General features: G+C 48.2%; 1 pseudogene; it reads right to left on the reverse strand.

Annotated features, from left to right (window-relative positions):
- Positions 1-5,907: 5,907 nt before the first annotated feature.
- LOC127296401 (histone H4-like) lies at positions 5,908-6,303 on the reverse strand (annotated as a pseudogene).
- Between the last annotated feature and the right edge of the window lie 6,354 nt (positions 6,304-12,657).

Genomic DNA, 12,657 nt, shown 5'->3' on the forward strand with positions numbered 1-12,657 from the left:
GCCTGGCCTCCTGCCGCCGCTGCTCCTCGCGGCGCTCCTCGTCGGCGCGGCGCTTGGCCTCCTCCCGCCGCGCCGCTTCCTCCTCCTCCCGTCGCGCCTGGCGGGCCTGGGCGTAGAGCTCCCAGAGCTCGGCTTCCTCCTCCGCCAGCCGCGCAGCTTCCTCCATCTCGGAGGTTCGAATGGCCGCATGGAGGTGCGGCCATTTTGCGTCCTCCTCCGCCGCCGAGATGAGCAGCGCGGCGCGGAGGTCCGGGTCCTCCTCCGAGGACTCGGGCTTGGGCTCGAGCAGCAGCGGCGGCGGTTGCGGCAATGCCGCGCCGCCGCGGGCGGCCTCTCCGATGTGGAGGCCGCCTCGGTTTCCGAAGGATGGCCGCAGCGCCGGCGGACGACGGCGGCTGCTGCTCGCCTCGTCGTCGTTGGCTCCGGGAGCGAACCGTCGCTTCGGGGCCATGGCGGCGGTTTCGCTGCGGGAGTGGAGTGGGGACTGGAGTGGAGGGCCAGATCCCCTCCAGTCCCCATTTAATAGCCTCCCGGGTTACCGACAGGTGGGCCCAAAGGAGACAAGGCGACCAGCGCCCGGACGCGAGCGGACGGCGCGTGCCATCCGCGGCAACGCAAACCTAGCCCAGATTTGGGCCGGGTTTGCGTCGTTCCGGACGCCGCGGCCGTTCGCTTTTGCGGTGCGTCCCCGCGTTGGGCCGGAATTTTGTCCGCCTCGACCCATCCAGACGCGCGGGCGCGGGATGGGTCGCCCCATTGGAGATGCCCTAACAACCGAAGGCGAGCGCATACCCAGAAACCATCAGGTCAGCTTATTGGATATCATGAAATGCTCGAGTCAGCGAAAGTATCTCCCCTCAACAGATACAAGACACACATGACCCTTTCTGATGTGGAGGGAAGTAATTTCATCTCAACAAACAGTTTTTTTTTAAACATAAGGCCTAAAAGCATGTCTAACAGGCTCCTTACTTTTCTGCCCTGTATATCGCGATTATTTCGTCCCATATAAAAAATGTGCTCGTCGATACACCGTTCCATCTAGCAGACCCTGTATTTCACCCCGTAAATTAAATTCATAAATTTAAAACCCCGGGAAACTTGTTCATATTCATAGTTCGTCGATCATACATACGGATCGACGTATATACATACAAAATGCGCGATCCAAAATGGATCGCGACTTCTAGTCGGAGAGGTCGACGATGTACGCCTCCGCCTCCGCCGCCGCCTCCCGCAACTGCGCCTCCTTCACGGCGGCGATGGCCGCCGCCTCCTCTTCCTCCTCCGCCCTCTTCCTCTCGGCGTCGTCCTTGAGGGACTCTTGTATCGCCTTCAAGAGGTCGGGGTCGTCCTCCTCCTCCTCCTCGCCGGCGAGCGGAGCTCATCCACCGCTGGTGCTCCCGATGGTCGCGTTCCAAACCGCCTTCGCCCGGCGTTGGCGCTCCCACTCGGCTTCATCGGCGGATCCTCGTGGTACCAGCGCCCGCCCGCCGCGAAGTCAACGAGCTTCGGCGGGACGTACGCGGCGCCGGCGTACCTGCAGGCAGCACGGCGGCTCCCGGCGGCGGATCTCTTGCATTGGAGACGCCACACGTCCTCCACGTTGTCCAGCGAGCGGGATCGCTTCGATCCGCTCGCCGGCGAGGCGGTACTGCGGCGACGTCCGTCCATGCCGAAGCTGGGGTGAAATGTGGAGCTAGGTAGTGACTAATTGCTCGCCGGAGTAGGATGGAAGAGGCGGCGGCGCACGGCGGAGCTAGGGTTGCGAGTGAGGGGTTTGTGGCGGGATCAGCGGAAGAAGACATCGGGTAACAAGAGCCTACGACAGTATTTTTCCTCTCTCTTTTTTGATTTTTTTCCTTCTTTTTTTTTTGATTTTTTTCTTCTTAGAAACCGGATCGGAAAGTATCACGGGCCGGCGTAGATCGACCAGGGGCGCGGGGCGGGCGTACCGCGCGCGGAGAAGCAGGGATCGCGCGGAGCGAGCAGATCGCGGAGCGGGCGGGCGGGCAGGACGTCGGGCGGAAGTGGAGGCGTCGGGACGTCGGGCGGAAGTGGTGGTGTCGAGCGGAAGTGGAGAGCCGGCGCGGGGCGCGTGGTGATCCGACGCGGGGCCGGCGCGGGAAGTGGAGGTCCTGCGCAGAATCGGGAGTAGAGCAGGGGATCGATCGACGACGAAGAGAAGCTTTTTCAGATCGGGAGTAGATCGGGAATAGAACGAGCAGGGTTGGCGCGGAGGGAGCGCTGATCCGGAGACGAGGACGGCCACGCGACGGCCGGGAAGAAGAGGTCCGTACGGAGAGGAGGAGGATCAATTTTGCTCTGATACCATGTTAGGGAAATATAGTTGTTGTATTACCAGGGGGCCAAAGGCCACAATATATAGTACATGCACAGGTGCACATATACAGAAAGCCCCCTAACATATGGGAAAAATACAATATACATATATATACATCTAACAGGGTTAACCCCTCACTCGCACCTGCGCCCGGTATAAGTAGGGGGCGGCGGGGCAGATTTCCTGGGCCCCGTATTCCGCCGAAACGGGCTGGCCCGAATATGGGGCCTGCTAGACGGCCCAAACCGCGCCTGCCCCGTATCCCGCCGGAATTTTACGGGGTGGACGGGTTATAAGGAGCCTGTTAGACATGCTCTAAACTCAGCTTTGAATTAATAAAGCCACAAAGGCCGATTACAAGATGCTAAGAACAGCTCCAAGTGCCCAAAGCACAGATCGATATCTTCATCCTCTTCTTTATTGCTAACCAAAACCGGGGCTTCAGCCGATTCTTTACCAAGGGCAAAGAGTGAACATTAGCTGACCTTGCAAGATTCTGTGTTGGCTTGTTGATTCTTTGTGGCAAATGAATGACGCATCACGCATCAATGCAGGTCACAAGTTTCTATAGAGCTGCTCGGCGAGCCTGCTTGTGTATTATTTGAGGTGGTGCCTTGAGTGGTTCAGTTACTGGGGTAATACTGGTCTTGCAGTCGAGCAGTTATGACCAGGTTGTGTGTGAGTGTTAGGCTGTTAGCAGTCAGTCGGTATGTTTCGCTAGATTTTTCTGGCATGCTGTTTGTCCGAAACCTCACTGTAAATGCGTCTCGTTCTCTTGTGAAGCTACCTACACTGTAAATGTGCCTCAAACTGGCTTGGTGTACAGCTGAGCTAACATGCATTACTTTAGCGAAAAGTGTCTTTAGCACATTAGCACCAGTGCTTCTGGTGCTATAAAATCATATTATTTGAATTCCAACAAATTTGAAATTAAATACCTACATACATATAAATATTCCGAAGATACAGTAAAACTTTTGGAGAAAAATATATTATATTTTGAGCTATACAAAAAAGACAAATTTCTGACAAATATACGTCCCTATACATACCCACAAATTTGTTTTTTTCCTGTAGCTCAAAATACAATGCAACTTCTAGCGAAACATCTCACGAGTATTCGGAACATATATGTGTATTCATGGAATAAATGTGATGATTTTTTGAAACATAGATACATAATTTTTTTAATATTTAAAAAACTGAGAGCACTGGTGCTCATGTGCACCAAATGCTCACTCTTACTTTAGAGGCTATTGTTTTGTTTATCTGTTCATCAATGTGAAGACGCATATGCCAGTTTACATCGTTACTTCTGGAAGACAGTCTCCAGCGGAGGCACAAACCAAAATAACAGAATTTGCCCAAGGATCAACACACACATATACACATTGGAGAAGAACACACAGAGACTTTTCGCAGCACCGCACTTGTGCTTTCTTTCTCTTGTTCAACTCAAATAACTCAGCTGATTACAAATGCTTTTATAGCACATACACACGCACGGCCAGGGCAGATAACTCCCTGATCCTATTTTTACTCCACTAGCTACACACACGCACACACGTTGAGCACTACCAAGTCGATCTCCAGATCAACCATCAGGAACTAGTCCACAACGGCAACATATATGCACCCGCTTCTAGCTCCAACGTCTATCTGCTCGGTGAGTTATCTCCTGGTACTCCACACTATACGGTGCATGCAGCTAAACTAAAACACTAGACTAATTCTAATAGCATGTGTACGCATATACTCAACTAATTAATGGCTACAAATCCAGCTCACTTGCTATGCACTCTCTATCTCTGTGCTAAGCTCTCTGCCGATTGTACCATGCATGCATATCACTTCTCGCTACAAGAACATAGTCGGCACCAATGCAACTTGAAATAAACATGACACTAAACTTATACAACAGGGTTAACTCCAACAATCACCTCCTTAACCTTGTTGTCTTTTATTCCTCTATTGAAGCCCATTGATGTTGATGTCATCGTTGCAACACGCAGACGGCCACATGCCATCTTGTCGCGTCGATTGCCATCATCGCCGCTTGCCTCGATGAGAGACACACCTCCTACGCCTTCACCGCGAGCGCGCCGCCATGACACGTTCGCTGCCGCATGTACGCCACCGGTGCCGCAGCTCGCCGGTGACTCACCTCCATATTCGCCACCGGTGATGCAACTCGCCGGTGACTTGCCTCCATGTTGCCGCCGATGACGCACCTTGTCGACGACTCGGACATGGACGATGAACTCCTCATGGCAATGGCCTCCACGCCATGGCCATCACCTCCTTGCCGCCGGTGGCGCAACTTACCGGGCAGCACACCTTCCTCCATCGCTCGCGACGCAGCTCGACGATGATGAAGACCCTGACCTGGACGAACGAGGCTCTGATACCAAATGACAGAATTTGCCCAAGGATCAACACACACATATACACATTGGAGAAGAACACACAGAGACTTTTCGCAGCACCGCACTTGTGCTTTCTTTCTCTTGTTCAACTCAAATAACTCAGCTGATTACAAATGCTTTTATAGCACATACACACGCACGGCCAGGGCAGATAACTCCCTGATCCTATTTTTACTCCACTAGCTACACACACGCACACACGTTGAGCACTACCAAGTCGATCTCCAGATCAACCATCAGGAACTAGTCCACAACGGCAACATATATGCACCCGCTTCTAGCTCCAACGTCTATCTGCTCGGTGAGTTATCTCCTGGTACTCCACACTATACGGTGCATGCAGCTAAACTAAAACACTAGACTAATTCTAATAGCATGTGTACGCATATACTCAACTAATTAATGGCTACAAATCCAGCTCACTTGCTATGCACTCTCTATCTCTGTGCTAAGCTCTCTGCCGATTGTACCATGCATGCATATCACTTCTCGCTACAAGAACATAGTCGGCACCAATGCAACTTGAAATAAACATGACACTAAACTTATACAACAGGGTTAACTCCAACAGGAAGGTCTTACCAGGTAACAGTCCTGCTAATGTTGGCAGCAAAAACAGCGGCATCATTGGAACCAAAATAGAGGTGAGCAGAGCACAGCAGATACTTGTGCGAGCCTGTCTTATCTTTCAGCACTGATGAGCAGGATTTCAGTTCTCTGAAACAAACAAACAAACAAACGCAATGGCATGCGACCACAACTGCAAGAACTAGAGCACGAAAATCAGTTAACTAAATATAAGAAATACAGCAGCGAAACAAATCTAGCCACAAACTGATTTTAGATTGGTAGGGGCAGACAACCATGAAATTCTCGAAGATACAAAGTGTAATTCAGCTTGGTGCTGCTGGCGAAGTTAGGCAATGACAGTCAGTGCCTTCTTCAGCAATTAGTCATAATTTCAGTTCTCTAAAACAACTTTATAGTCAAGTGCAAGAACGAGAGCAAGGAAGCAATCAGCTACGAACAAGCATGCAATATGGCTGTAACAAAAAAAGAGGGCATAAGCTGGAAACGATTGACAGACCATGACAATTCTCGAGATAACAGGATTTTTACTTCACAGCAACAGGCTCCCATTACATCAGGCACAACATTTGACACCAACACGATAGACAGGTACTCTCCCTAAACAAGACACAGAGAGGAAAGCCTAGCCACCGAAGCCGTAGAGGGTGCGTCCCTGGCGCTTGAGCGCGTAGACGACGTCCATAGCGGTGACGGTCTTGCATGCGGCGTGCGTGCTCGGTGTAGATGACGGCGTCGCGGATGACATTCTCGAGGAAGATCTAGCACGCCGCGAGTCTCCTCGTAGATGAGGCCGAAGATGCGCTTCACCCCACCCCTCCTCGCAAGGCAATGGATCGCCAGCTTGGTGATGCCCTGGATGTTGTCGCGGAGCACCTTCCGGTGGCGCTTGGCGCCGCCCTTGCCCAGGCCCTTGCCGCCCTTGCCGCACCCAGACATCTCCGCAGCTCGTACCCCCGTCCTGGGTGAAAGCCCAAAATCCGTTGGATTGGATGGCGGATGCACATGGGCGTCATTCCCTCCTTGGATGCGTCGTATGGGGACTGGTGGTGTAACGGCGAGCGATGCTATGGTTGGTGTGGTTCCGTTGGTGGTGTGGCTGATGCTCGGCTCCGCGCGTCTTCGAGATCTATGGCTGCTCCCAAGCTTTCCTGTCTCCTGGGTGTCCTCGTCAAAGTTGTTCGTTGCACAGGTGTGCATGTCGCGGCGAGGTGATCTGTGTGGTATGCCCGGTTGGTTTCCTGGAATGTATCTCTCCTTGTTCTAGGGTGAACATCTCCACCCGCCGACGGTACGGCGCCCTGCGATCCAGGGCGAGAGGGTTGGGAATCTCCTCGGCGATGGAGGAGGAAGATGTTCCTTCCTTGACACCGTTGGTGACCACTGTGCTGTCCTCAATGTCAATGCTTACCTGGTGCTGCTACTTCTTCTGTCTTGGCGATCTTCCGAGGAGGACATCGCTGGCTCAAGCTATGTTTCTGGTTTATCTTTGTTGTTTGAGTTGGGTGCTGTGTTGTTTCAGCATTCTTGTATCTATTGGCCACATGACTTTATTAATTTAGAGCGGGGCTTCATGCTTTCAATTTAAAAGAAGTCTGTTTGCTCAGAGAAAAAACGGTAGAAAAGATTGTTAGAATAGCATGAAAGCTAAATCTAGAGGCCTATGTGGTGTGATGGATTGCACGACGGCCCGTGCATGAAGAGCTTCACACCTGGAATAGAAAAGAGTTAAAAGGACCAAAGAATAGAATCTAGAAGTTTTAGAATGAGTTAGAGGATCTAAGGAGCGTGATTGCTCCGGTGTCCCCCCCTTCAGCTCCATGGTTCTAAAAAATTGGATCCGCTCCAGATTTTTTTGTTTTGATTCGTGGAGTTGCTCCAGCTTTTGGTACAAATACGTGTAGTTGTTTCAGTTTTTTACAAATACGTGGAGTTGGCTCCGTAGAACACAAAAACATGGATTTGTTTTTCATTTACGTCCCACTGCCACCGATAAGTGACCAAAATGTTATGCACATTTTATCTTTCTCCCCCTCATCTCTTCGGCATGTTTCCCAATGCCCCAGACTCTCCCCGATTTAACTTCACCGCAGCGTGATTCACGCCTGCCGTCACTGAATCGAAGCCGCCGGCAAACGAATGAACTTACCTTCAGCCGGAGTCAAACTTGTCTGAATCATTCTTGATGCCGCGCAAATCGAGTTGTAGCTTGTTGCCGCCGCCGCCAGAAACTTGTTGTGACCGCCTCAACCAACTTCGTCGTGGGTGACACGGCGCGCGGCGTAGTGGCGGCGACAACAAGCTCCTGGCGGTGGCGGCAGCGAGCTACAACTCGATTTGCGCGGCGGCGAGAACGAATCGGACAAGTTTAACTCCAGATGAAGGTACGTCGACTCGTTCGCCGGAGTCCATGATTCAGTAGCGACAAATGTAAATCACGTTGCGATGAAGTCAAATTAGTAGCAGTCGGATGTAAATTACGGCGCTCCGTGTTTTTTATGTTTATGTACCAAAAATTAGAGCGGCTTGCAGTTAACTTTTCAAATTCGTCTCCTCTCTTGAGCGTGTTTCAATCAAGATTTCTAATTACTCGGTGTTTGGGAACGTCACGGCAGTGCCGTGTGGTTCAGCGCCGCCGCCATAGCCATCCTCACCGTCGTGGCCAGACCAACTTTACCGCTAGGAAATACTTTGCCACGGGCCAGATGGACTTCCAGCCAAAGATTTAAGCGATCACGTGGTGCGTTCTGCATTTTTATGTTTCACGAATTCAACTTCACGTAATTATACCAAAAGCTGAAGCAGCTTCAACTTCTCAGAACCGTGGAGCTAAGGGGGGGACACCGGAGCACACCCCTCTAAGGAGAGGACCTGTCACGGCCGAATCTACTTCACCGGGGAGCTCTAAATCGTAGCCGGCAACAATTTGGGGTCCTAGTGAGAGAAAGTGCTCACACTGGTGGTTCCTATACGAAATCCACGTCAGCATGAGCCCAATAAAAACATTGGCGAGCCCCAACCGATCTATGTACGAAGGGAGGCTATCGGGGGCATCGGCAACACAAGCAGCAAAACTTCACTCGGAAGATTCCTGATATAGCCCTCTCGTCAGCCTCTCTCTCCCCTTCCACCTACCGCTCTCTCTCTCTCATTTTTAATTCTCCACCTACCATGCAAACACTCCCTCTCATCTGCCATGTGCTGTCGGCATATGCTACATGGGTTAACCCTAAAGATCCGGTACTAAAGCCTCCAACCTTTAGTACCGGTTCCTTAGGTGCCTCCATGTGGGCACGGAGGAGCCCGCGGGGCTGGAGACCTTTGGTACCGGTACTAAAGGCTATTTCATTTAATTTTTTTTATCCATTTTTTCTAATTATTTTTCACTCCCTTTTATTATTATTTTTTCTCAGAATTCCTAATATTTCCGTTAGTCTCTAACTACACTTAATCTCTAGTCAAATTACTTACCCATGGTCAAACTTTCCGGTCGGCCCCCCATCCTCACACTACTCCAACACTAGCACGCTTAACTTTCGAGTTCCTTTCCGTCTCACTTCCAAGTGCTTCGCGCGCATGTTGTTGATAGTAGTATCATATCAATCATATTAACATGTTGGTCGATGTCACACTTATTTATTGTTTAAATTCCAAATAATTTTTTTAATAAACAAAATTAATTATGTAATAATAATGTTGTCTAAATAAATAAAATTAATTTTTTAATTTGTATTATTTTTAATTATTTTTTAAATTTTAATATTTTTTTGCCAAACCTAAAACCTAAAAATTTGAAAATATTATAATTTGCTCAAAGTAATAGTAATATTCTGGGATTCATAAAATCTTATAATTATTAATTTTAATTTTTAAAAAATTAAAAAATATATAAAATTCTAAATTTCTGGAAAAATTAAAATGTTCCTGCTTTCATATTTTCATTTGAAATTTTGAGAATCTAAAAATTGGCTAACCGGGTATACCGGGTGAATTCGGATGTAACTTTATCCCACGAACATTTCGATATATTATACGTTTTTTCCGACGTCGTATGCAAAAGTTAATGCGGTTTTACCATTTTTCAAACTTTTTTGGCAAAAATCGAATTTCTTAATTTCACCGAATAGTATAGTAGGTTGCATAACATATAAGAATCTGAAAACATTTTATTTTTTGATTTTTTTATCATTTTCATTTGTATTTTACAAAGCAAAAAAAGGCGATCCACGGGGGGGAGGGGGGTGGGTGGGTGTGGAGGTGCATGGTCAGTAGGAAAACCTTTAGTACCGGTTCGTGACACGAACCGGTACTAAAGCTACCCTTTAGTACCGGTTCGTGTCACGAACCGGTACAAAAGGTTTTTGGGCTGACGCTAACCCTTTAGTACCGGTTCGTGTCACGAACCGATACTAAAGGTCCTTTGGAACCGTTACTAAAGGCCTGGGCAGTGGAACCGGTACTAATGCACCCTTTAGTACCGGTTCGTAAGGAAACCGGTACTAAAGACCTGGACGGAAGCCCCTTTTTCTACTAGTGATTGAAAACCTCCTCCAACATGAGGAAATATTTTGGCTTCAAAAGAGGACATGCCAATTGGTTACGACATGGTGACCGTAACACGTCTTTTTTCCACCATTCGGCCACACAAAGGAAGAAAAGAAACAATATTAAGAAGCTGTCGGATGAGACATGAGTGTGGAAAGAAGGTACATCTGATTTAAATGATCTGGTGACTAACTATTTCTCCAACTTGTTCCAGACTAATGTATTAGAACCGGATCCTGTAGTGATTAATAAAGTACAAAGAAGGGTGACACATGATATGAATGAATCATTGATTAAGCCATCCACCCTAGAAGAAGTACGCAAAGCTCTGTTTAGCAATGTAGACCTTAACGCGTCTGGCCCATATGGACTACATGCTATCTTTTTTTAGACGGTTTTGGACTATGATGGAAGCTGAACTAGTCCAGGAGGTTCTGACGGCGATAAACAGGGTCCATACCAGAGGGGTGGAACAATACATTTATTGTTATGATCCCAAAGGTTAATAATCCAGAGAAGGTTGCTCAATTTAGACCTACTAGGAAAATTGTCCGTGCGTTGCTACGGGTTCTTCATCGGATTATACACGTGCCTCGAGGTTTTCATGAGGTCTGAGGCATTGCCCATAGCCCCTTTACCGTTTTAAAATAGTTTTTTGCTTGACCAATACACATAATATAACTGCACCTAGAATATGCATCATGAATATCATCGCTAACATCCTTGAAAGAAACTGTGCAAAGTAACAAAGCAGGACATGGACTCACATCATTTTCGTTAAGTTTGCTCAAATTCAACAATATTTACCAAATCACAAAGGAAATCCACTTTTTAGTACAGTTAGTTCAATTCATCAATCTTGGTAAAAGAAATAAAGTCACTTTCAACTTGAAGCATGAACTCAGTAATCCGACCTCGAAACAATACGCATAGAAATAAATGTGCAAATATTAAAAATTATTTATTACATATATTAACCCAAAAATATGGTTGAGAACATGGGTACCCGGACCATATTGCTAGAAAAATAAGTTTTCTATAGTCAACAATGCTTTTTCACACTTAAATACATGGTCTCAAGTAAAAATATTTTCCTGTGGATTATCTTATTTGTGGCAGTGAAGGTCGAGAAGTCATAAATTTCTTAACAGCATATTTAGTTAAACGACAAGCATCAAAACATATTTCGATGTAGATTGCTTGACGCCCAACAATCCCCGCCGGAAATTTCTGCATAGCAAGCTTTATATTCAAATTTTAGTTGTTCCAAAAGGAAATCCAACTATAGTTGGTTCCATACAAAAAAATTGAATAATAAGATGTGGAGAAGCAAGACCATGATTGTTTGGAGAAACAAACATGAAGTCCGCTGAGCTTCTTAAAAATGATAAAATCAGGCGCTGGTTGTATGGCCTATGTGATTCCAGATTCCAAGCAACTGTAGCTTTTATATTCTGGAACATCCTATGAGGAAACTACAAATAAATTGTCAGTCTCAAATCCTGTACGTTTCAGATCGATCTGATACCAAACGTTGTATGCTTGAGAGAGCGCTTCAGGCTCTAGGCATACTCCACCACGGCTGCAATCCGCGCCGCTTTTTCTTGTCTGCAATCCGTCCCGCTTGCCAGCCGTGGCGTTCGAACATCATCATCCCACCCATGTTTTATCTGCGCTTTAGGGGCAGATAACCTTCAAGAGAACATGACCCTACTTTTCAACTGCTCACTCTTGCAGACGTCGGCTACAAATTTGACCGTATGTGCTCTGCTCCCTCCTGCTACATCGTGATGACGGCCGTGGCCATATTCCTCAACACGCTGCCCGCTGACGCTGGATTCGGTGGCACGGTAAATAAAGGATCAACGGCAGGCTGAGCCTCCTCCGGGCCTTGAACGATATAGGCATGGCCTCTGCGACGCGGATTGGGATCATGCCGATGCGGTCGGCAGGCAGCGGACGACTCCCGCAGGCCGCAGCGAGCGCCGTGGACTCCCGGGCAGTCGTGACATGGATCCTCGGCTAGTCGCCCAATGGAAACAGGCGAATCCCTGAGCTGGGCGGTGGGCGGCGTGATACCAGGAGCGGTCTGGGAGCCGGTGCGCCGCCATGGTGTCAACGGATTTGGTGCACGACAAAATCGATCGAGGAAACGGTAGCAGGGCTTGACCTTTAAGCACGGAATTTACAGCCGGAATTGGAGTCTTGAAAGGATCGAGCGATCTCTTTCTTGATGGGAACAATGGAAATCCTTCTTCCTGGTGTTGCTCTTCAGGAACTCGTTGCGGACTCTTCTCTTATCCCTCAAGCTGGGATCCGGCCCATTGGGAGGCCCACTTCATGAACGTACGAAACCGAACGAACCAGACAGAAACAAATCGAATCGTTTTTTCATTAAGCGTGGCAGTGGGGTAATTTTCATCAACTCTAGGGGCAATAATAGACGGACCAACAAGAAGCTCTTTTGCTTTTATTATTAGGTATAGATTAGCCTATGCAATGTGGTCTATAAAATTATCTCGAAGATGTTGGCGACAAGGTTGAATATTCTTCCGGAACTTATCAGTCCTACTCAAAGTGCTTTTGTGCCCGGACGTCTGATTACAGATAATGTGCCGGTGGCATATGAGAGTTGAGAGGGGATTTGGTGACTAGGTGTATACGTGAGCACCCTCTAAATGCCACACGATCTGCGTTGAGATCCGGTTCTCGTCAATTGGATCTGTTGCATTGACGTTGTCTTATCCATCGCTA

Source organism: Lolium perenne, chromosome 4 (assembly GCF_019359855.2).
Source record: "Lolium perenne isolate Kyuss_39 chromosome 4, Kyuss_2.0, whole genome shotgun sequence".
NCBI classification, from domain to species: domain Eukaryota; kingdom Viridiplantae; phylum Streptophyta; class Magnoliopsida; order Poales; family Poaceae; genus Lolium; species Lolium perenne.